Source organism: Nycticebus coucang, chromosome 7 (genome assembly GCF_027406575.1).
Source record: "Nycticebus coucang isolate mNycCou1 chromosome 7, mNycCou1.pri, whole genome shotgun sequence".
Taxonomy (NCBI): domain Eukaryota; kingdom Metazoa; phylum Chordata; class Mammalia; order Primates; family Lorisidae; genus Nycticebus; species Nycticebus coucang.
Genome location: NC_069786.1, coordinates 128,887,710 through 128,912,857, shown reverse-complemented (window position 1 = coordinate 128,912,857; position 25,148 = coordinate 128,887,710). Strand labels below are relative to the sequence as shown.

Here is a 25,148-nt window from a genome sequence, read left to right as displayed (position 1 = left end):
CAATCCCCAAAGTGTGGAAACAGCCTAAATGCTCACCAACCCAGGAATGGATTAACAAGCTGTGGTATATGTATACCATGGAATACTATTCAGCCATTTTAAAAAAATGGAGACTTTACATCTTTATATTAACCTGGATGGTAGTGGAAGACATCATTCTTAGTAAAGCATCACAAGAATGGAGAAGCATGAATCCTATGTACTCAATTTTGATGTGAGGACAATTAGTGACAAGTAAGGACAAGGTGGGGAAGGGGAGAACAGACAAAGAAAGAAGGAGGGAGGAATGGGGGAAAAGAAGAGCAGAGAGAGGGAAGGAGGGAGGGGGTGGGGTCTTGGTGTGTGCCACACCTTTTGGGGGCAAGACGCGATTGTAGGAGGGACTTTACCTAACAAATGCAATCAGTTTCTTGACCTGGTTTCTTGTACCTTCAATGAATCCCCAAAAATAAAAATAAATAAATATAAAAAAAATGCAATGGCTCAGCAATAAACCATCTCTTTAGTTGGCTTTGCCTCTCAATGTGGGACAAATGAAACCTCCATTCAGACATAATATATTTCCAACAGTAATTATCTTTAGAAACAGAATAACTGGGGATTCTCACTTTAAGGAATACAATTTAGTAATGTTCAATGTTTTGTTTCATAGAAGAATATGAGTTACTTTTGTAATCAAGCAATACATACACATATGCATGTATACACACAGTTTAAACTCCAACCAGGAATAATAGTGAAAGGTCAATTTTGACTTACTGATAAATTTACATTTTTTCAAAAATGAATTTGATTCAATGGTTTAAGGAGAGACGCTAAGCAAAACTTCTATATGGCTTAAGAACTCCTACTCCCCTTTTCCAAAACCCACTCCCGCAGGGTTAGACACATTTTGTGATTCCCAGCACAGTAAATGACTGCGACTAACTCATCATTAACAGGTAAAATGATAACAGAGGACCCGCCATTATAACCAATGCTATTGGCTCTGTGTAAGATAAAATGATCACTTAAAAAGCATTCCTTTATAGAACTTCTTAATGTAATAGGTGAAAACATCTCAAATTACACAATTGCAAATTAAGACACTAAAGTTGTATCACAGAGAGCACAATCAAGCATTTAAAAGGCTTTTCCTATGACAGAGGATACAGGGAAAAGTGACCTAGTTTGACTAAAATAATGTAAGAAGGACAATAGGAGGAAAGAATAGAGAAGAGCAGCAGTTCAGAAATCATGATGCCCAGTGGCTCATGACCAACTTTCAGTCAGGGCTTCTACAACACTGACAAAATGGAGTGAGATCTGTGGTCAGAGCTGTTCAACACACAGACCAAGACGTTTTCAAAATGCACATTACCAGGCCTCACCACCAACCTACCAAATCACAGTCTCTGGGAGTGGAGTCCTGGAATGTGTGTTTTAACAAGCTTGCCCAGCAACTCTGATGCTCATTAAAGACTGGCAAGCACAATGCCAAGCTTCCAAGAAGATTACTTGAGCCCAGGAGTTTGAGGTAGCAGTGAGCTATCATGACACCACTGCACTGTAGCCTGGGTGACAGAGAACAAAAGAAAGAAGAAAGAAAGAGAGAGGAGGGGGCAGGGGAAGAAGGGAAGAAGGGAGTAAGGGGAGAGAACAGGAGAGAAGGGGAGGGGAGGACAGGAAAGAAGAAAATAGCATTAGTGCTGAGGTTCAGAAACTCTGATCTAAATGAATCTCCTGCAGTCACTTTCTAGCCAGCACACTGTTCTGTTGCCTTCATAGTACTTGTCACTCCCTGAAACAATCTTGGTCGTTTACCTGTATACCTGGTTATTCTCTACCTCCCCTCCCTCTAAGCCAGGCATCCTCAAACTTTTTAAACAGGGGGCCAGTTCACTGTCCCTCAGACCACTGGAGGGCCGGACTATAGTTTAAAAAAAAAAACTATGAACAAATTCCTATGCACACAGCACATATCTTATTTTGAAGTAAAAAAACAAAACAGGAACAAATACAATCACACCACCTCATGTGGCCCATGGGCAGCAGTTTGAGGACCCCTGCTCTAAGCAATATGAAGACAGGAACTTTCTCATCACTATGTCCACAGTGCCTAGCCCAGGAGGGTCATATAGCAGAATTCAATAAAAATTTGCTGAATAAAGAGTAAAAACATGAACAAACAGGAAACAATCACCAGGACTAGTTGAATCTGACCAAGACATAAAACCAGTGAAAAGGGCAGCGCCTGTGGCTCAAAGGGTTAGGGCACTAGCCCCATATGCCAGAGGTGGCGGGTTCAAACACAGCCCTTGCCAAAAACTGCAAAAAAAAAAAAAAAAAGTGAAAAAACCACTTACATCTTATAGTGTGGAATTGTGTCACCTTAAAAATTGATATGTTGAAGCCCTAAACCCAAAATACCTCAGAATCTGACCTGGTTTGGAAATAGGGTGATTGCAAATGTACTTAGTTAAAATGAAGTCATACTGGAGTAGGGTGGGCCCTAATCCAATATAACAAGTATCCTTACAAAAAGGGGAAATTTGACAACTGATAAGTACACAGAACATGATGTAAAGATGAAATCAGAGACCGAGATAATGCTTCTACAAGCCAAAGAATGCCAAAGATTGCCAGCAACCACCAGAAGCTAGGAGAGAGATAAGCAACAAATTCTCCTTCACAGGCTTCAGAAGGAACCAATCCTGCGGACATCTTGATCTCAGACTTCCAGCCTTCAGAACCATGAGGCAATAAATTTCTGCTGTTTAAGCCATTCAGTTTGTGACACTTTGTTATGGCAGCCCCAGCAAATTATACACCACTATGACCAGACTTATGAGATCCAGTGAAAATTCCCCTCCAATGATCTCAAACAACTTTTCCAAGAAAGGCAGGAGAGTACCAAATATACAGAGTGAAAAATCTAGAAGAGGTGCTGATTAATAAAAATTGAAGTCTAAAATCTCAAAAAAAAAAAAAAATACTTGTCTTTAAATTTAGTTTTCAAATGAGTTTACCAGTGATTATCATTAAAAAATGCTTGAATAAAAAGCCAAGAAACAAATACGAATTTATAAATATTTAGTGTATGAGAGAGGGGACACTTCAAATCAGTGGAAAAAAAATATCTCACTAAATGGTATTGGAACTATATACAGGAGAAAAGAAATGAATTAGAACCTTATCTACTTTAGACCAAACTTGATAGAATGAAGAAGTGACCATAAAATATTAAACCTTAAAAAAGATTGATAGATTTAATTGCAAAAAGTTAAAATCTGTAAGTATTGAATATATACTATATCATAAACAAATGTAAAAGAAAATTATCTTGCCTCTCATATTAGGTAAACTATTCCAAAGCACAGAATAAGATGAAAAATTCATGAATGTGCTGTAAGTTAAATGTATTCTGGACTGCAAAGGCAAACAAGGAATGCAAAGAATACAAGCCAATCTCATTTATAAATACAGATGCAAAAATCCTAAATAAATATTAACAAATTGAATCCCAAGACAAGGGAGAAGGAAGGGGGATGGATGTGCTCCCACATGCAAGGCACAATGTCAGAATGTATGGCACACCTCTTAAGTGCAGGACACAATTATAAGAGGGACTCTACCTAACAAATGCAAACATTGTAACCTAATTCTTTTGTATCCTCAAATTAACCTGAAACAATAATTTTTCAAAATTATATACATAAATAAAATTAACAAATTGAATTCTCACAGTACATAGAAAGATTACATTCAAGCAAGTACCCATATTCTAAGTCCATTAACATAATTCATAATTCAGTACTACATGGTAGTAAGGGCAGGTGAACTTAACAAAGGGCAAAAAAGGGCAGGGGGAGAAAGATGGTGGACCAAAGGGATCATTCAGCTGAGCTCTCCTAGGAACAACTGGGATAAAAGAGAGAACCCAGCCATACCTGGCATGGGACCTTACCTGGAGTCATAGCTCACAAAGCACAGCAAGGAGGTGGTGAGCTGGATACAGCATATGATCCGGAGTGATGGAAATCTGATGAATTAGGCAAGTGATTGCGATGGCTGGGATCAGCTGACTGCCCACAGAGGTCCAGGACAGGAGGAAGCGTTTCCAGAGTTTTCAATTGTTGGGGGAAGCTGCGCTGAGTGGAAAGCTTAGAAGAGTGGGCAAACTCAATATACAGCAACCAGATTTGAATGCTGGTTGAAGTGGTTTTGCCATAAATTTGGTGGCTACCAGGCAGCCATACTGAGAAGGTTTTGGCAGCCACAGGGCTGCCATTGTGGGAAGGTCATGAGAAGGTCTTAGCAGAGGCCTAAAGCATGGCTGTCAAAATTCCACCTGCCAGAATCAGAGCTCCACTCTTGAGACAGACTGAGGGACTCCTGCACCCCACAGGAACTGGAGTCAGGGGGTACTGTGAGACCTACCCCTGAAGGATTCTTGTGAATTTTAAGATCCCAACCCAGCAGGGACTAAATACCAAGGAAACAATCAGGCTATCACTGAAGACAACTAAGTTTGGAATAAGGACCATAGAAGTTGCTGGCTGTGCTATCTCCTAAAAAAACTGCAGGGCCACCTGGTGTCCTGGTGACATATTGCAACGTACTGTCATCAAGAGCAAGGACCTCTGTTTGAAACAAAGGAGGCAGTGAGAAGCAAAAAAACGAGGACATGGAGATAAACAAGAAAAAACACATGAGGAGGAACCAACAGAAAAATTCAGGCAACATGAAAAACCAAAACAGAGGAACTCCTCCAGTGGACCATGAGGCAGCGACTGCAGAAGACTCCACTTATAAAGAATTAATGGACTTACAGAAAGTGAATTTAAAAGATGGATGATTAAGACAATAACAGGAATGGAAATGAAAAAAAATGGAAAGACAGAACAAAAACTCAGACAAAGATATGTAGAATATAGAAAGGATATGGCAGAGCTTAAGGAAATGAAGGAGACAATCAAGGAAGGAGACAATCAAGATACAGTAGAAAGTATCAAAAATAGACTACACCATGGAGAAGAAAGAACATCAGAGCTAGAGGATAAAAGTTTTTTAGTTAACCCAAGTAGTTAAAGATGCAGAAAAGGCACTTAGAGAACTATGAGACTCCATGAAGCATTCAAACATATGAATAATAAGGATTCCTGAAGGGGAAGAGATTGTCTCAAATGACTAGAAGCCCTATTGGAGACTATCATAAATGAAAACTACCCAAGTTTTACTAAAGACCCTGGCACACTCCTTTCAAATGGATATCAAACCCCAGGTCATCTCAACTCAAACAGAGCCTCTCCAAGACACATTGTAATGAACCTGTACAAAGTCAAAATGAAAGAAAACAATTCTGCAAGCAGCCAGGAGTAAACACCAACTGACCTACAGAGGCAGAGCCATTAGGATGACAGCAGACTTTTCAACTGAAATGTTCCAAGCCAGAAGAGCATGGTCATCCACCTTCAGTATTCTTAAATAAAACAATTTTCAACCCAGAATTCTCTATCCTGCTAAGCTTCAGAACTGATGGAGAAATCAAATCTTTTGCAGATATACAAGCACTGAGGAAATTCGCCACAACAAAAGCAGCTCTACAGAAAATACGTATACCTATTCTCAACACTGACCACCACAATGGATCACCAGCTAAATAAACACCCAAAAGCTAAAGGTCAAAACTTAGCTTCCACAATGGTGCAAAGGATAAAACTACACAACGCACTTTCTCAAAATAAGATAAATAGCACTCTGCCATACTTATCAATTCTCTCAATAAATGCCAATGGATTGAATTCACCACTGAAGAGTCACAGGCTGGCTGACTGTATAAAAAAGCACAAGCCATCCATTTGCTGTCTCCAGGAGACACACCTAGCCTTGAAGAACAAATCGAGACTCAGGGTTAAGGGATGGAAAACAGTATTTCAAGCAAATGGAAATCAGAAGAAAGGAGGGGGTTGCAATCTTATTTTCAGATACAAGCAGATTTAGAGCAACTAAAGTTAAGAAAGACAAAGAGTGACACTTTATATTGGTCAAAGGAACAATAAAACAAGAAGACATTTCAATTTTAAATATTTATGCACCCAACTTAAATGTTCCCAGATTTATGAAATAGATCTTGATAGGCCTGAGCATTATGATATCCCATAACACCATAATATTGGGGACTTTACCGCCCCTCACAAAGATACAAAAGACTTATATGTGACCCTAGAACAAATAGGATTAATAGACATATACAGAACACACCATCCCAAAGCTAAGGAATATACGTTATTCTGGTCAGCGCATGCTACATACTCCAAAACTGACTACATCCTCGGATACAAATCAAACCTCAGCTAAGAAAATGCCAGGAAGGCTATGTTAACCAGTGTGATGAAAATATGTCAAATGGTACATAAAACCAGTATATGGTGCCCCATGATCGCATTAATGTATACAGCTATGATTTAATAAAAAAAAAAAAAATCAAACCTCAGCAAAATTAAAAGTATAGGAATTATACTTTATATCTTCTCAGACCACAAGACACCAAAGGTGGAACGCAACTCCAACAAAAACGTTCATCCTCGCACAAAGACCTGGAAAATAAACAACCTTATGCTGAATGATAGTTGGGTTCAGAAAGAGATGAGAGAGGAAATCGTTAAATTCCTCAAACATAACAACAATGAAGTCACAGGTTACCAAAACCTGTGGGATATAGCAAAAGCAGTCTTAAGAGGGAAATTTATCCACTACTGGTGGGAATGCAAATTAATACATTCCTTTTGGAAAGATGTTTGGAGAACACTTAGAGATCTAAAAATAGACCTGCCATTCGATCTTCCAAATACCCAGAAGACCAAAAATCACATTATAACAAAGATATCTGTACCAGAATGTTTATTACAACCTAATTCATAATTTCTAAGTCATGAAAAAAGCCCAAGTGCCCATCGATCCACGAATGGATTAATAAATTGTGGTATATGTACACCATGGAATATTATGCAGCCTTAAAGAAAGATGGAGACTCTACCTCTTTCATGTTTACATGGATGGAGTTGGATCATATTCTTCTTAGTAAAGTATCTCAAGAATGGAAGAAAAAGTATTCAAGGTACTCAGCCCTACTATGAAACTAATTTATGGCTTTCATATGAAAGCTATAACCCAGTTATAACCTAAGAATACGGGGAAGAGGGAGAGGGAGTGGAGGGGAGAGGGGAGGACGGGCGGAGGGAGGGTGATTGGTGGGATCACACCTACCGTGCATCTTATAAGGGTACATGTGAAACTTACTAAATGTAGAATATAAATGTTTTAACACAATAACTAAGGAAATGCCAGGAAGGCTATGTTAACCAGTGTGATGAAAACATGTCAAATGGTATATAAAGCCAGTGTATGGTGCCCCATGATTGCATTAATGTACACAGCTATGATTTAATAAAAAACAAAAAGAGGGAAATTTATCACATTAGATGCCTACATTTGAAAAACAGAAGGGCGGCGCCTGTGGCTCAGTTGGTAAGGCGCCGGCCCCATATACCGAGGGTGGCGGGTTCAAACCCAGCCCCGGCTGAACTGCAACCAAAAAAATAGCTGGGCGTTGTGGCGGGCGCCTGTAGTCCCAGCTACTTGGAAGGCTGAGGCAAGAGAATCGCTTAAGCCCAGGAGTTGGGAGGTTGCTGTGAGCTGTGTGATGCCATGGCACTCTACCAAGGGCCATAAAGTGAGACTCTGTCTCTACAAAAAAAAAAAAAAAAAGAAAAAGAAAAACAGAAAGAGAGCACATCAGCAAGCCCATGAATCATCTAATCCCATACCCAGCAGAAGAAATAACCAAAATTACCAAATACCAAAAAGAACAACAATCTAATCCCATACCCAGCAGAAGAAATAACCAAAATTAAATCAGATTAATAAATTGAAAACAAAAGAATCATTCAGAAAATTAACAAAACAAAAAGTTGGTACTTCAAAAAAACAAAACAAAATCAATAAACCCTTGGTCAGATTAACAAGAAACAGAAAAGTAAAATCTCAATCACAAACAATAAAGGGGAAATAACAACAAATGCCACAGAGATACAAGAGATCATTTCTGATCTCTTTACTACAAGAAATTCTATGCCCTAAAATTTGACAATGTGGAGGAAATGGATCTATACCTAGAATCATACCCTCTCCCTAGACTTAATCAAGAAGAAATAGACCTCTTCAACAGGTCAATCTCAAGAACTGAGAAGGAAGAAACAATAAAAAAATCTCCCAACAAAGAAATTCCCTGGACCAGATGACTTCATACCAGAATTCTATCAAACCTTCACAGAATAGCTTATATTCATCCTGTAGAAATTATTCTAAAATATTGAGAAGGAAGGAATCTTCCCCAACACATTCTATGAAGCAAACATCACCTTGATACCAAACCCAGGAAAACACCCAACTAAAAAGGAGAATTTCAGACCAATCTCACTAACAAATATAGATACAAAAATTCTCAATAAAACCCTAGCCAATAGATTACAGCTACACATTAAAAAAATCATTCATCACAATCAAGTAGGTTTCATCCCAGGGATGCAAGGCTGGTTTAACATACACAAGTCCATAAACGTAATTCACCATACCAACAGAAGCAAAAACAAAGACCACATGATCCTCTCAAGAGATGCAGAAAAAGCATTCAATAAATTTCAGCATCCTTTTCTAATTAGAACACTTAAGAATATAGGCATAGGTGGCACATTTCTTAAACTTATCAAAGCCACCTATAACAAACCCACAGCTAACATTATACTGAATGGAGTAAAACTGAAAAGTTTTACCACTTAGAACTGGAACCAGACAAGACTGTCCTCTATTGCCACTACTATTCAACATAGTGCTACAAGTTCTAGCCAATGCAATCAGGTAAGAGAAGGAAATAAAGGACAACCAAATGGGTGCAGAGGAGGTCAAACTCTCACTCTTTGCTGACAATATGATCTTATACATGAAGAACCCCAAAGACTCAACCACAGGACTCCTGGAAATGATCAAAAAATACAGCAATGTCTCAGGATATCAAATCAATGTCTGCAAATCAGTAGCTTTGTATATGCCAATAACAGCCAACATGAGAAGCTAATCAAGGACACAATTACCTTCATAGTAGCTTCAAAGAAATTAAAGTATCTAGAAATACACAAAACAGAAGAAATGAAGGACCTCTACAAAGACAATTACAAAACCCTAAGAAAAGAAATAACAGAAGATATTAACAAATGGAAGCACATATCATGCTCATGGATGAGAAGAATAAACACTGTCAAAATGTCTATACCACCCAAAGCAATCTACAGATTCAATGCAATCCCCATTAAAATACCATCATCAGGGCGGCGCGTGTGGCTCAGTCAGTAAGGTGCCGGCCCCATATACCGACGGTGGCGGGTTCAAACCCGGCCCCAGCCAAACTGCAACCAAAAAATAGCCGGACGTTGTTGCGGGCGCCTGTAGTCCCAGCTACTCGGGAGGCTGAGGCAAGAGAATCGCTTAAGCCCAGGAGTTGGAGGTTGCTGTGAGCTGTGTAAGGCCACGGCACTCTACTGAGGGCCATAAAGTGAGACTATGTCTCTACAAAAAAAAAACCCTCATCATACTTCCAAGATTTGGAAAAAATAATTCTTCTGTTTCGTATGGAACCAGAAGAAACCCTGCAATAAAAACAAAGCCCACCTGTGATGCATATTACAGGGGTATTTGCGAAACTTGGTAAATGTAGAATGTAAATGTTTTGGCACAGTAACTGAGATAACGCCGGAAAGGCTATGTTAACCACTGTGATAAAAATGTGTCAAATGGTTTATGAAGTGAGTGTATGATGCCCCATAATCATATCATTGTATACAGTTATGATTTAATAAAAAAAACAAAGCCATGGGTATCAGCCTACCAGACTTTCAGCTATCCCACAAGGCCACAGTGATCAAAACAGCATGGTATTATGGCACAAAAATAGAGACTCTGACATTTGGAACTAAATAAAATACCATGAGACGAAATTAACATCTTATAGCCACCTGATCTTTAATAAACCAAACAAGAGCATACACTGGGGAAAAGAATCCCTATTCAATAAATGGTGCTAGGAGAACTGGATAACCACATGCAAAAGACTGAAACTGGAACCACAACTCTCACCACTTACAAAAATTGATTCAAAATGGATAAAAGACTTAAATCTAAGGCATGAAACGATAAAAATCCTTGAAGAAAGTGTGGGGGAAACACCTGATGATATCAGCCTGGGGAAATATTTTATGAAGATGACTTCCATGGCAATTGCAACAACAAAAATAAATAGGACTTAATTAAACTGAAAAGCATCTGTACAACTAAGGAAACAACCACCAAAGCAAACAGACAACCTTCAGAATGGGAAATTACATTTGAATATTATGAATTAGTCAAAAATTTGATAACTAGATGTATAGAGAATTCAAATTAACCAACAAAAAAAGACCCAACAATCCCATATATCACTGGGCAAGAGAGATGAATAGAACCTTCACTAAAGACAGATGGATGACTAACAAACATACGAAAAAATGCTCACTGTCCCTAATCATCAGAAAAATGCAAATCAAAACTACCTTAAGTGAGATATCACTTAATCACAGTAAGAATGGCCCACATCACAAAGTCTTAAAGCTGCAGATGCTGGTGTGGATATGGAAAGAAGGGAACACTTTTACACTGTTGGTGGGACTGCAAACTAATGCAACCTTTTTGGAAGGAAGTATGGAGAACCCTCAAAGAACTCAAATTAGACATCCCATTTGATCCTGCAATCCCATTACCAGGCATCTACTCAGAAGAAAAAAATCCTTTTATCATAAGGACATATGCACGAGACTATTCATCGCAGCTCAATTTACAATCACCAAAATATGTAAACAGCCTAAAAATGCTCACCAACCCAGGAATGGATAAGCTGTGGCATATGTATACCATGGAATGCTATTCAGCCACTAAAAAAGATGGAGACTTTACATATTTAATATTAACCTGGATGGAGGTGAAACACATTCTTCTTAGTAAAGCATCATAAGAATGGAGAAGAATCCAATGTCTTTTATTCTAATATGAAAGCAGAAGATGAGCTAATACAAGGTGAAGGTAGGAGAATGAGAAAGAGGGAGAAGGGAGAGAAATGGGCACACCTCGTGGGGGCGGGACACAATTATAACAGGGACTTTATCTAACAAATGCAATCAGTGTAACATAATTCTTTGTATCCTTAATGAATCCCAAACAATTAAAAAAAAAAAGTCAAAAAAAAAGGCAAGTGGGCAGCGCCTGTGGCTCGAGGAGTAGGGCACCGGTCCCATATGCCTGAGGTGGTGGGTTCAAACCCAGCCCTGGCCAAAAAAAAAAAAAGGCAAGAAATGAAAATAAGATATATTACCAATTAATATCAAACATCTAAAAACAAAACAATAATAGCAGGATACTTCCTTACTTATAAAAATATTTATCTATCAGAAACAGAAAACATCATACATAAAAGTGTAACATTATCAGTATTTCCATTAAAGTTAGGACAAAATATCACCTATAACTTAACACTGCTGGAGCAGCCCTAGTCAATTTAATCAGAAAAGGAAATAAAAATAAATACTGGAAGAGAGACTGTGTTTTTATTATTTACAGATATAACTCCAAAATCGACCACATCCTAGGCCACAAATCTAACCTCAGCAAATTTAAAAAAAATAGAACTTATTCCTTGCATCTTCTCAGACCATCATGCAATAAAAGTTGAACTAAATAACAACAGGAACCTGCATACCCATACAAAAACATGGAAGCTAAACAACCTTATGCTGAAGGATAGATGGGTTATAGACGAGATTAAGAAGGAAATCACCATATTTTTGGAACAAAACAACAATCAAGACATGAACTACCAGAACCTCTGGGATACTGCAAAGGCAGTCCTAAGAGGGAAATTTATAGCACCGCAAGCCTTCCTCAAGAAAACGGAAAGAGAGAAAGTCAATAACTTAATGGAACATCTCAAGCAACTGGAGAAAGAAGAACACTTCAACCCCAAACGCAGCAGAAGAAAAGAAATAACCAAAATCAGAGCAGAATTAAATGAAATTGAAAACAAAAGAATTATACACCAGATCAATAAATCCAAAAGCTGTTTCTTTGAAAAGATCAATAAAATAGATAAACCTTTGGCCAACCTAACCAGGAAAAAAAGAGTAAAATCTCTAATTTCATCAATCAGAAATGGTAATGATGAAATAACAACAGGCCCCTCAGAAATTCAAAAAATCCTTAACGAATACTGCAAGAAACCCTACTCTCAGAAATATGAAAATCTGAAAGAAATCGACCAATACCAAGAAGCACGCCACCTACCAAGACTTAGCCAGAACGAAGTGGAAATGTTGAACAGGCCTATATCAAGTTCTGAAATAGCATCAACTATACAAAATCTCCCTAAAAAGAAAAGCTCAGGACCAGATGGCTTCACGTCAGAATTCTACCAAACCTTTAAAGAAGAACTAGTACCTATACTACTAAACCTCTTCCAAAATACAGAAAAAGAAGGAATATTACCCAACACATTCTACGAAGCAAACATCACCTTGATCCCCAAACCAGGGAAAGACCCTACAAGAAAAGAAAATTATAGACCAATATCACTAATGAATATTGATGCTAAAATACTCAATAAGATCCTAACAAACAGAATCCAACAACACATCAAAAAAATTATACACCACAACCAAGTGGGATTTATCCCAGGCTCTCGAGGCTGGTTCAATATACGTAAATCTATAAATGTAATTCAGCACATAAACAAACTAAAAAATAAGAACCATATGATTCTTTCAATTGATGCAGAAAAAGCTTTTGATAATATCCAGCATCTCTTCATGATCAGAACACTTAAGAAAATTGGTATGGAAGGGACATTTCTTAAACTCATAGAGGCCATCTACAGCAAACCCACAGCCAATATCGTATTGAATGGAGTTAAATTGTAATCATTTCCACTTAGATCAGGAACCAGGCAAGGCTGCCCATTGTCTCCATTGCTCTTTAACATTGTAATGGAAGTTTTAGCCATTGCAATTAGGGAAGAAAAGGCAATCAAGGGTATCTACATAGGGTCAGAAAAGATCAAACTTTCACTCTTTGCAGATGATATGATCGTATATCTGGAAAACACTAGAGATTCTACTACAAAACTTTTAGAACTGATCAAGGAATACAGCAATGTCTCAGGCTACAAAATCAACACCCATAAATCTGTAGCCTTTATATATACCAACAATAACCAAGCCAAAAAACAGTCAAAGACTCTATTCCCTTCACAGTAGTGCCAAAGAAGATGAAATATTTGGGAATATACCTAACAAAGGACATGAAAGATCTCTACAAAGAGAACTATGAAACTTTAAGAAAAGAAATAGCTGAAGATGTTAACAAATGGAAAAACATACCATGCTCATGGCTGGGAAGAATCAACATTATTAAAATGTCTATACTACCCAAAGCAATATATAATTTTAATGCAATTCCTATTAAAGCTCCATTGTCATACTTTAAAGATGTTGAAAAATAATACTTCGTTTTATATGGAATCAGAAAAACCTTGAATAGCCAAAACATCACTCAGCAATAAAAACACAGCAGGAGGAATCACGCTACCAGACCTGAGACTGTACTATAAATCCATAGTGATCAAAACAGCATGGTACTGGCACAAAAACAGAGAAATAGATGTCTGGAACAGAATAGAGAACCAAGAGATGAATCCAGCTACTTACTGTTATTTGATCTTTTACAAGCCAATTAAAAACATTCAGTGGGTAAAAGACTCCCTATTTAACAAATGGTGCTGGGTAAACTGGCTGGCAACCTGTAGAAGATTGAAACTGGACCCACACCTTTCACCATTAACTAAGATAGACTCTCACTGGATAAAAGACTTAAACTTAAGACATGAAACTATAAAAATACTTAAAGAAAGTACAGGAAAAACTCTTGAAGGAATCGGCCTGGGTGAATATTTTATGAGGAGGACTCCCTAGGCAATTGAAGCAGTATCAAAAATACACTACTAGGACCTGATCAAACTAAAAAGCTTCTGCACAGCCAAGAACATAGTAAGTAAAGCAAGCAGACAGCCCTCAGAATGGGAGAAGATATTTGCAGGTTATACCTCCGATAAAGGTCTAATAACCAGAATCCACAGAGAACTCAAACGTATTAGCAAGAAAAGAACAAGTGATCCCATCTCAGGGTGGGCAGGGGACTTGAAGAGAAACTTCTCTAAAGAAGACAGACGCACGATCTACAAACACATGAAAAAAAGCTCATCATCCTTAATCATCAGAGAAATGCAAATCAAAACTACTTTGAGATATCACCTAACCCCAGTAAGAGTAACCCACATAACAAAATCCCACAACCAGACATGTTGGCATGGATGTGTAGAAAAGGGCACACTTCTACACTGCTGGTGGGAATGCACACTAATACGTTCCTTCTGGAAAAATGTTTGGAGAATACTTAGAGACCTAAAAATAGACATGCCATTCGATCCTATAATTCCTTTACTAGGTTTATACCCAGAAGACCAAAAATCACAACATAACAAAGACATCTGTACCAGAATGTTTATTGCAGCCCAATTCATAATTGCTAAGTCATGGAAGAAGCCCAAGTGCCCATCGACCCACGAATGGACTAGCAAATTGTGGTACATGTATACCATGGAATATTATGCAGCCTTAAAGAAAGTTGGAGACTTTACCTTTTTCATGTTTACATGGATGGAGCTGGAACATATTCTTCTTAGCAAAGTATCTCAGGAACGGAAGAAAAAGTATCCAATGTAGTCAGCCCTACTATGAAGCTAATTTATAGTTTTCACATGAAGGCTATAACCCAACTATAGCACAAGACTACGGGGAAAGAGCCAAAGAAGGGGAAGGGAGGGAGGAGGTTAGGGTGGAGGCAGAGTAATAGGTGTGGCCACACCTACGGTGCATCTTAGAATGGGTACAGTCATAGCTTACTAAAGGCAGAATACAAATGTCTACATACAATAACTAAGAAAATGCCATGAAGGCTACGTTGAACAGTTTGATGAGAATATTTCAGATTGTATATGAAACCAGCACATTGTACCCCTTGACTGCACTAATGTACACAGCTATGATTTAACAATAAAAAATAAATAAATAAAATATTATTTACAGATATAATGACTATCTACCCAAACATCTAAAAGGATAAACTCACAAATTATTAAGACTAGTGAGATTTCAGCAAGAATGACAGAAAGAGGAGATTCAAAACCAGCAAATAAATTATTACTATCATTCCTATATACCAAAAGCAATAAATTTAAGATGTAAAAAACAATAAAGATCAAGGGTAAGGTGTGGTGAGGTGGGTAGAATGTTTGAGCTCAGGAATTAGAGACCAGCCTGAGCAAGAGCAAGATCTTGTCTCTAAAAAAATAGCCATTCTTTGTGGTAGGCACCTGTAGTCCCAGCTACTCCAAAGACTGAGGCAAGAGGATCACTTGAGCCCAAGAGTTTCAGGTTGCTAGGAGCTATGATGCCACAGCACTCTACAAGGGCAGCAGAGTAAGACTCATTCTCCAAAAAAAAAGAAAAAAGGAAAAGAAAATATAGAAAAACTGTTTAAAACATAGGAGTAAAGAAAGTCTTCTTAATAAAAACATAAAACACAGATTCATAATGATGAAGACTCAAATTTTAAAAATTAAAAATGTCTATAAATCAAAAGAAATCATAAAGACAAATCAACAGACTGGAAAAAATATAACACACAAGAGTATAAGAATTAATATACATCCCAGCTTCTCGGGAGGCTGAGGCAAGAGAATCGCGTAAGCCCAGGAGTTAGAGGTTGCTGTGAGCCGTGTGATGCCACGGCACTCTACCAGAGGGCGGTACAGTGAGACTCTGTCTCTACAAAAAAAAAAAAAAAAAAGAATTAATATACAGAACACATAAAGGCTAACAAATCAAAATGAAAGAAGCAACCCAATGAAAACAAAATAAAAATGTTTTAAATTTAAAACCAGGCAAAAGATAGGAATATTCTAATTCAATTCTATTTAAAGGAAATATTCTACTTTAACTGGTCAGTGTTTGCATCCAGGCATAGGTAGATGGTTGGCATCCAGGCATTGGTCATGGTTTGCACCCATCCAAAGCTCCCCTGGTGATTCTTATACACAGTCAAGGTAAAGAACAAATAGGTTGCACCTATCTGGGTGAATGGGAAGTGTCCCAGGCTACCCAAAGTAAGGTAGAAGAGGATAAAATAAGAAAAAGAAAACACCCCCATGAAGGGCTCCTGCCCACACTCCCACTCTATGGTATGGCCCTATGATGTGTTCTAGAGTTCTAGAGTGAGGACAACAGAGCACACGGAGATAGAATTTCTTTTTTTTTTTTTTTTTTTTTTTTTAAGAGACAGTCTCACTTTGTCACCCTTGGTAGAGTGCTATGGCGTCACAGCTCACAGCAACCTCCAGCTCTTGGGCTTAGGCGATTCTCTTGCCTCAGCCTCCTGAGCAGCTGGGACTACAGGTGGCCGCCACAGGGCCCGGCTATTTTTTTGTTGTAGTTTGGCAGGGGCTGGGCTCGAACCCGCCACCCTCGGTATATGGGACCGGCGCCCTACTCGCTGAGCCACAGGCACCACCCAGAGATAGAATTTCTTAAAATAAAAGCATAAATACAGTAAATGAAAATAAAGAACAATTGCTTAAAACATAGCAATAAATTCTTCTTAGTCTTCTTTCTATCCAGTCAGAAATGATTCTTTTTTTCACTGCCACAAGGCAGAAACATATGAATCATATTCCTTTTAAAACTAATAAGGAAAATTATTATGAAATAAATGTATGTTACTACAACCCAGGATTATTTGCAAAATAAGTCTTCTTAGTAGAAACATAAAACACAGCAAAGCAAACACACCTAGTGTTATGAGGGGAAAAAGCAAGTTGCAGAAAAACATCTACATCAGGCATCCTCAAACTTTTTAAACAGGGGGCCAATTCAATGTCCCTCAGACCGTTGGAGGGCCGGACTATAGTTGAAAAAAAAAAACTATGAACAAATTCCTAAGCACACTGCACATATCTTATTTTGAAGTAAAAAACAAAATGGGAACAAATACAATCCACACCACTTCACGTGGCCCACGGGCCACAATTTGAGGACACCTGATCTACATTGTGATTCCATTTTGCAAACCTCAAAAACATACAAAATTAAATAACAGTTTAGGGATACAAACAACATGGTTCAACATGGTTCAAAATTCAGATTACCTCAGAAAGGGAAAGGCACAGAGATCTTCAATGGCAATGATAATATTTTTCTTATTATGGTAGTTGGGTTCATTGGATATTTGTTGTCCTGTCATTCTGTATACCTTACCTATATTCTGCATACTTTATTTTATAACTTCTCAGTATTTATAAAAGAATACAATCTAAAAACAAGTTAAGACCATACAGAATGCATGTAAAGACATGCATAGTCTTAACTGTAGACTCAATATTTACCACTGAAATCCTGCTAAGTTCTATCATGTCTTGTAAGTTGTCACCTGTTAGAAGTTAACAAAAAACTGATCTTCATCTTTTTTTCTAAAGTTACATTAACAAGAAGACTCATGGGGGTGTGGGAATACAGCAAAGGGCAGTGCACTCTTTGATCAAACTAAACCACTGACAGTGACTTCAGGGAGTTCTAGCAAAGTGAGCACTTGCCAGAACTCAAGAGTAAAAAGATTTGTATAAGATAACTAAAAGCACTGCAAGAAGAATGATGCAATTTTTAACAGATCACACAAAGACCTTTAAGCTGAAGCAAGATTCTGGATGCTTAAGGAAGTGTGATATTCTTTGAGGAAGTGGTAAGCCAATGTCTAAGACAATCAATAAATTAACTAGCATAAAGCATGCTGACTTCTTTACCACTTCTATATTCATGCTGGTGTCCTCATACCCAGTGTTAATGCTGAAATCAGAAAGTGATTCAGGGAGGTAACATAAAGGAGCAGGATGGGAGAAATACGGACTCTGGAAACAGACAGACATGGGTCCATGCTTTGGTTCTAATGCCATAACTTAACATGACTTAATACCCTCGAACCTCAATTTTCTCATCATTAAATCATCTTCTCAAATGGAGAATTGGTATTCAATAACCTCCCTCTTCTTTCTACTTAGAGGGCAAGGTACCTCTTCATGAGCCCTTATCCCCAATAATTTCATCACAAATATAACTTCACTGGGCTTTGCGCCACATGAAGTCCCAGCCCACCAGTATAAACACTGTCTTTTATTTAGTGTTCAAGTGACTAAACTTGACCAAGTCTAACCTTAACATACACACACCAACAACTCTAGGACATCAAGTTCTTGCTATGGGTCCAAATAAAATGCTCTCTGTATGAAACATCCCTGTTGTAAAATCCTTCTACTTTATGTTATGTGACAAAAAGAAGCACCTTGCGCAGTTCTACCACTACCTTCAGTATAATAAAGACAACAAGAACTCTGGTCAAATCCCCACCTTCCCACCAGCACCAAAAATGGCACAGGTGGCTAGACCTCACAGGGATCTACCAGCTCATTCCAGGAACACAGTTTTACTTGTCCTCATGCTAAATAGCATTTCACTTCGCACAGCAACTACTCATAAAACAAAAATCTTTCTGAAGGTTAAAATAAAAGGACATTCTAAAAACTGGATTGTAGAAGGCTGATCATACAACATTACAAGAAACCAAAGTCAGGCCAGTCACGATGACTTTTGCCTGTAATCCTAGTACTTTGGGAGGTCTAGGTAGGTAATCACTTGAGACCAGAAGTTTGAGATCAGCCTGAAAAGAGCAAGACCCCATTTCTACAAAAAATAGAAAAATTAGCCCGGCATGGAGGGTGCTGGTAGTCCTAGCTACTGAAGAGGCTGAGGCAGGAGAATCACTTGCCCAAAAGTTTAAGGTTGCTTCAAGTTTATGCCACAGCACTCCAGACCAAACAACAGAGTGAGATTCTGTCTCAAAAAAAGAAAAATAAAAATCAACTAACTCCTAAAAATCACAATCCCCAAAATTCCTTTTCTCTCAATTAAAAAATGAAATGGACAGGTCATGCTAGTGGGACATGGAGGCTTTTTCAACCACAAAAAAGCAGAAGGAGCATGTTAAAGAAATAAGGGAAGAGAAGACAATATAAACACTACACAGTGGCAGAACTATAAAGCAACCTATTAAATACAATCTAACAGTGCCATCCCCAACTGAAATCCAGCCTAAGTCCCTAAACAAAACCTTAGAGAGACTTCTCTTTACTCCTCAACCTCCCTACAAGGTCCAGCACCATTTAGCCCATACCCATCCTTCCAGTCCCTTTTCTTACCAAATTCTTCCTGTCTTCTAGCTCTATATAGAGCTATACCCTCATCAGAGGCTTTGTGCCCTGCTGTTTGCTCTGACTGGAACGCTCTTTCCTTTGTATGCATCCTGAAGATCTCTGTTCTTTTTTTTTTTATACTTGCTTTTAAAAAATATTCAAATTTAATAATTTATGTATTACCATTAAGACACATGTTTCTATTTTTCTTTAAAGATCTCTGTTCTAATGTCACTTCCGTGATTTCTCTACCTAAGACACATGTCACAGCTATAGTTTTGCATATGTGGGATTATTTGATTGTCATCTGTGAGAACAGGGACCATGTATGCATTCTCTCTCCCCAATCTCCAATGCCAAGCACAGTGCCAAGTAAACATTCAAATATTGTATTTGTTCAGTAAGTAAATGAACACTAATCCTATAAGAAAACAACCAAACATCTTACGAAGTCTCATTAAGAGTTTGTGCATTTTCATGGATCTATTTGTGATCTGGTAGATGCCCAAATGAACTAAGCCTAAAATCCCTATTAACAAAAAAAAAAGTCAATTTAGATGTCTACAAGTATAAATTGCTCTGGCACTTCTACTTCTCAGGGCAAATGTTGAGCACCAAAGGCTGATAGGCTAAACACACACACACACACACACACACACACGGTTGCTGTTTGCTAACTGTTGTTTTTGGTATTTCCGGACACACAATGCCTGCTACACAAGAAGCACTCTGAAAATATCTCAAGTAAATAAAGAGCAACATATCATAGGACTCTTATGTATGTATCAAACAGTAATTAACTCTATTTAAACTGTGCTGTTGTATATAAAAGAACCAACCACAGAAACAAAGAAAGAATCTCTGCACAGCAACTCCCTGCTAATAGACTCATTATTTTACATCTCAAACAGGAAAAATGCCAGACAGATTTGTGCTATGAGGGTTTGAAAGTAATAAATCTGAAATCAAGTGACTTGAGAGTTTTAAAATGCCATGTGTAACTATTTTCCAAGCCCTTAAAAATATAAGAAATTATTTAGGGCGGCGCCTGTGGCTCAAAGGAGTAGGGCACCAGCCCCATATGCCAGAGGTGGCAGGTTCAAACCCAGCCCCGGCCAAAAACTGCAAAAAAAAAAAATATATATATATATGAAATTATTTAGAACTTGCCATTCTCTCCAATACAACTACAAATTAGTGATATATCTATACTTTAGAGGCAAATTAAATCCACAAACATATTCCTGAAAACTCCAGCCCCAATGGATTTCTCCACCCTCTAACCTCCGATAGCACTTAATATCTGTACCACATATTTAAACAAATGCCATTTTATTGCTTTCCCAGCAATTTAATGTGTTAGGTCTCTTATTTCTTCTATATCCTTTCAAGTGCACATAACATTGCAGGTATTTAATAAATATTCATTGACACAAGATGAAATTATATGGTTTTAAATTAATTTTGGTATATAAACTCCTACATTTTATTACCAAATGGAGGGCAGATTTAGTCTTGCATAGATACAATTCCCAAAGATTGCTCACATGACTCAGTTTTAGCTTCATCATCATTGGATTAAATATAAAGCCCTTATCCTACAATGTTCAAATAAAGCTTACAGATCTCTCAGCACTATTCGTTCAAACTCAAGTACGGGAGATTGTGAGTGTCACAGTGTCTTTTCAAGGTAAACTGGAATTATTAATAACACCTGCCCCCATTCCCTTCACCATAGCAAATGTCACTGGAAATCTTTTCTCAAACCTAGTCAGTCCCTGAGAGATTTCCAGAACATACTAACCAACTAAATCTCATTCACAATTGGAAAGCTAATTCCTGGGGAAAGGATCAGTTCAAATGTACAATTAATGAGTCTCTACAATCAATAAAGCAGGTCAAAGTGTTATCACTTTGGAAAGCGCAAAGCAGCGGGCAAACAGTGTAATAATAAAGCAGTTTCTGTTCAAAATTCCCGAGGCGCCCCATCCCTGCTGGTCCCGAACATCTCCATCAGGACCTAGGAGAACGCGTTGCTCCAGAAGCGTCCTGTCTACCGCAACAGGCTGGTTTTCCACCCCCACGCGCACCATACAAGGCTACAGGGAGGGCCTGCCCGGCGCGGGAGCGAGATGCGCTGCCTGGGAGGCCGGGCCGGTCAGTATGCGGGGCCTGAGGTGGGCAGGGACGACGCCCGGGCCGAGCAGCAACGCCAGAGGCTGAACGCGCTCGCCGCAGGCCGCGACACAGGTGCTGGGCTAGGCGCCACGGAGTCCCCGGAGAGACCAGACGCGAGGCTGTCCCGGATGGGGTGTGCGGAGGGAAGGGGGGGACTGGGGACAAGTGAGGGCCTCACCGTTGCTCCTGGGAGGCCGGCGCCGCCGCGGTCCCGCAGTTGCTAAGGAGAATCCTCTTCCGGGTCACGGGCGCGGTGTTCTAGGGAGCAACGGTGGCTGGGTGGGGCCAAGAGCGGTGAGCGCGGGGCGAGCGCCTGTCAGTGGAATTGGTCACCCGCGGTTCCTCTGATGTTGGGGCGGAAGAGCCTTGGGAGGGGCCGCCCAGGTTTCTCCAGCGACGCCCTGCGCGAGCAACTTGCGGCTGCGGCGGCTTCTGAGACGCCTTCTTGCTGACTCCGGCCCCTCTCCCACCAGCAGATGACTTCCAGGCCCGCTCCCGGGGCCTCGGGGCTGTGCTCTGTCGTGTAGGGTTGGGTTTTACTCTGAAGTCACCACGGCCTGGAGGCATCCTGTGTAGCCCTCGGGGTAGCCTTGTCGGCGCCTTTCGCGTTACAAGTCTTTACACATTGTGTCATTTATCCAGCAAGTGCTCAGGGCTAGGTGGAGTACTGGCACTGGCAGATCTGACGTGGGAAACCCTGGTGCTGTCCCTGACCTCGGTATCTGCAGGCTACTGGGGGCGAAAAGGGAGGTCAACCAAGCAGCGTCCTGCAGGCTGGGATGAGCCAAGTTAAGGAATATGGCAACCTGCCCAAGGGAGACGCAGGTGGGGAAAACCTGATGATGGAGATTTCAACCAAGTAAATAGGGTACGGAAGGGTGTTTCAGGTAAGCGCTCTTGAGAAACCCATTGAACGTTCAGTGTGGCCTGTCCAACGAAGTATGTAGAGAAGCTAAGGATGAAACCAGGGAAACACCGGTATCGTAAGTGTGAGCGAAGAAAAGGAATCCAACGAGCAGCTGGAATGTTCAAGAGCGCAGGAAAGGCATGAATGTCAGTGAGAGGGTAGCCACTATTCCTAAATGCTGTGGAGACCAAGTGTCCAGTGTGACCAGTAGAAAAATCAGGATTCAGGGACACAATCTCAAAGTTAACAGTGTCTTAAATTCGTGTGGTGGAATCATCCACCACTATATTGAAACAAAGAAAAGAGAGGTATTAAATTGTTCCTGAATTTCTAAATGTTTCAAAAAAGCAAAATTCAGATTCCCCTGCTACTACGAGCTCCTTCAAGGTGGAAAATATTTAACTTTGCATCTACAGTGCCTGCCACACACATAAGCCTCAATGTTTGTTTAAAGAATGAATGAACCAAAGGAACCTTTGGTTTTTAGTGTTCACACAGATCTGTCTAGAACCTTCATCAAAACAGCGATGGAGGCAAACTTGTTTATTCAAATCGTATAGGATGGGGAGCAGGTATTCAGTGGGTAGAAGAGGGGACAGATGGGAACAGGAGTGGGAACACAGAAGAGGAAGAGAACAAAGGGTTGAAACAATAAAATATGGGATTTGGGGACTAGAAATGGGAGATGAAGCCAAGAAAACCAAAAATAAAAGTAGGAGTAGAAAAGCAAGGACAGGAGCCAAGAAAGGAGGCCCAAGACAATTATTGTACATAAGTTCAACAAGCAGATCTCATTTTGATTGACCATTTGACAGAAAGTGTAATATCAGCCTGTGTGTAGGCTACAGGGCTGGGGTGAGTGTCCCCCATGCCCTTTAAAGGGAGTGAGCCTGGGCTTCCCCATGTGGGCTAAAGGAAGACTACAACACAGACTGGATATGAGGCTTGCATGCCACCAGTCCATTACCACCAGCATACCCCCAGTCCATTACTTCACTATAGTCCCATGATAACAAATATTACATCAAGTTCTCCCAAAAGAGTTAGAAATAATATTCTTCTCTGAGACACTATAAATCTGTCCACAATGGGTGTGACCAGCTAACCATGTGAATAAACCAAGAAATTCCAAGTATATAGCTGAAGAATTTACAAACACTCAGATACCAGTCAAGGGGGCTGTCTTAGCACATTAAGGCTGCTATAACAATACCAAAGGCTGGTTTATGAACAACAGAAAGTTGTTTATCATGCCAGGTTTTGTGGCTTGCACCCCTACTTGGGAGACTGAGGTGGGAGGACCACTTGAGGCCAGGAGTATGAAACCAGACTGGGCAACATAGCTAGACCCCATTTCAAAAGAAAAAAAGCCTATGAGGAAACTGTTCATGACAGTTCTGGAGGCTGAGAAGTCCAAGATCAGGTCACTGGGAGATTCAGTATCTGATGAAGGCAGATACCCTCACCACAGTGAGGTTCATAGTTTGCCATCTTCCCTTGCCTCTACTGTATCCTCACATGGCAGTAGGGGCAAGGGAATTCTCCAGATGTTCTTTTCTTTTTTTTGAGACAGAGTCTTAAGCTGTGTAGAGTGCTATGGCATCACAACTCACAGCAACCTCAAACTCTCAGGCTTAAGTGATTCTCTTGCTTCAGCCTCTAAAGTAGTTGAGACTACAGGCACCCACCATAATGCCCGGCTATTTTTTGGTTGTAGTTGTCGTTGTTTGGCAGGCCCAGGCTGGATTCGAACCCACCAGCTCCAGTGTATGTGGCTGGCATCCTAGCTGCTGAGCTATAGGCACCGAGCCTCCAGATAAGGGTACAAATCTCATTCACAAGGACTTCATTCTCATGATCTAATCACCTGCCAAAAGCTTGATGTCCTAATGTACCATCACACTGAGGGGTTAGAATTTCAGCATATGAATTTGAAAGGAGAAAGGGACACAAACATTCAGTCTATAGTGGAGATCTAGGTGGACTATCAGCAAGGTAGAACCAGAAATTGTTATAGTTTGGTAAAGGGAAGCTGAATCAATTGTTTTGTGAACAGAAGGTACTAAATGAACTTATAATAAAGAAAAGGGCGGGCGGCGCCTGTGGCTCAGTCGGTAAGGTGCCGGCCCCATATACCAAGGATGGCGGGTTCAAACCCGGCCGCGGCTGAACTGCAACCAAAAAATAGCTGGGCGTTGTGGCGGGCGCCTGTAGTCCCAGCTACTCGGGAGGCTGAGGCAAGAGAATCGCTTAAGCCCAGGAGTTGGAGGTTGCTGTGAGCTGTGTGATGCCACGGCACTCTACCAATGGGCCATAAAGTGAGACTCTGTCTCTACAAAAAAAAAAAAAAGGGCAGACCTGAATCCACAAAGTTGATAAAGTCTATCCTGCATTCTCCTGCCAGCCTTGAATACAGACAGCATCTATTCTAAAGGACTATATTCTGTTGCAAGGTCAAGGTGATTCATTAGTCTCCACTTGGTTGGGGTTCCAGGAGATTTCACGGATGTCTCAAGAGGTGGAAGTGTTTCATTGTTATGAAGGGCATATACAAGTCGAACCTCCATAGTTGACCTCCTCCCTGCATTGACCACT

At 39.8% G+C, this 25,148-nt stretch overlaps 1 protein-coding gene across 10 annotated transcripts in view; it reads right to left on the bottom strand.

Moving 5' to 3' along the window:
- The window catches only part of DIS3L2 (DIS3 like 3'-5' exoribonuclease 2), a 408,739-nt gene extending 386,803 nt beyond the window's left edge, over positions 1-21,936 (bottom strand). For 7 of the 10 annotated variants that reach the window (XR_008381333.1, XR_008381334.1, XM_053598149.1 and 4 more), the window contains exon 1: positions 21,825-21,859. The gene's annotated coding sequence lies outside the window, so the exon portion shown is untranslated. Of the gene's footprint in view, positions 1-3,946; positions 4,066-21,824 lie in introns of those variants that run through there. The other 3 variants (XM_053598150.1, XM_053598151.1, XM_053598152.1) reach the window with 3 other exon arrangements.
- Positions 21,937-25,148: the final 3,212 nt, after the last annotated feature.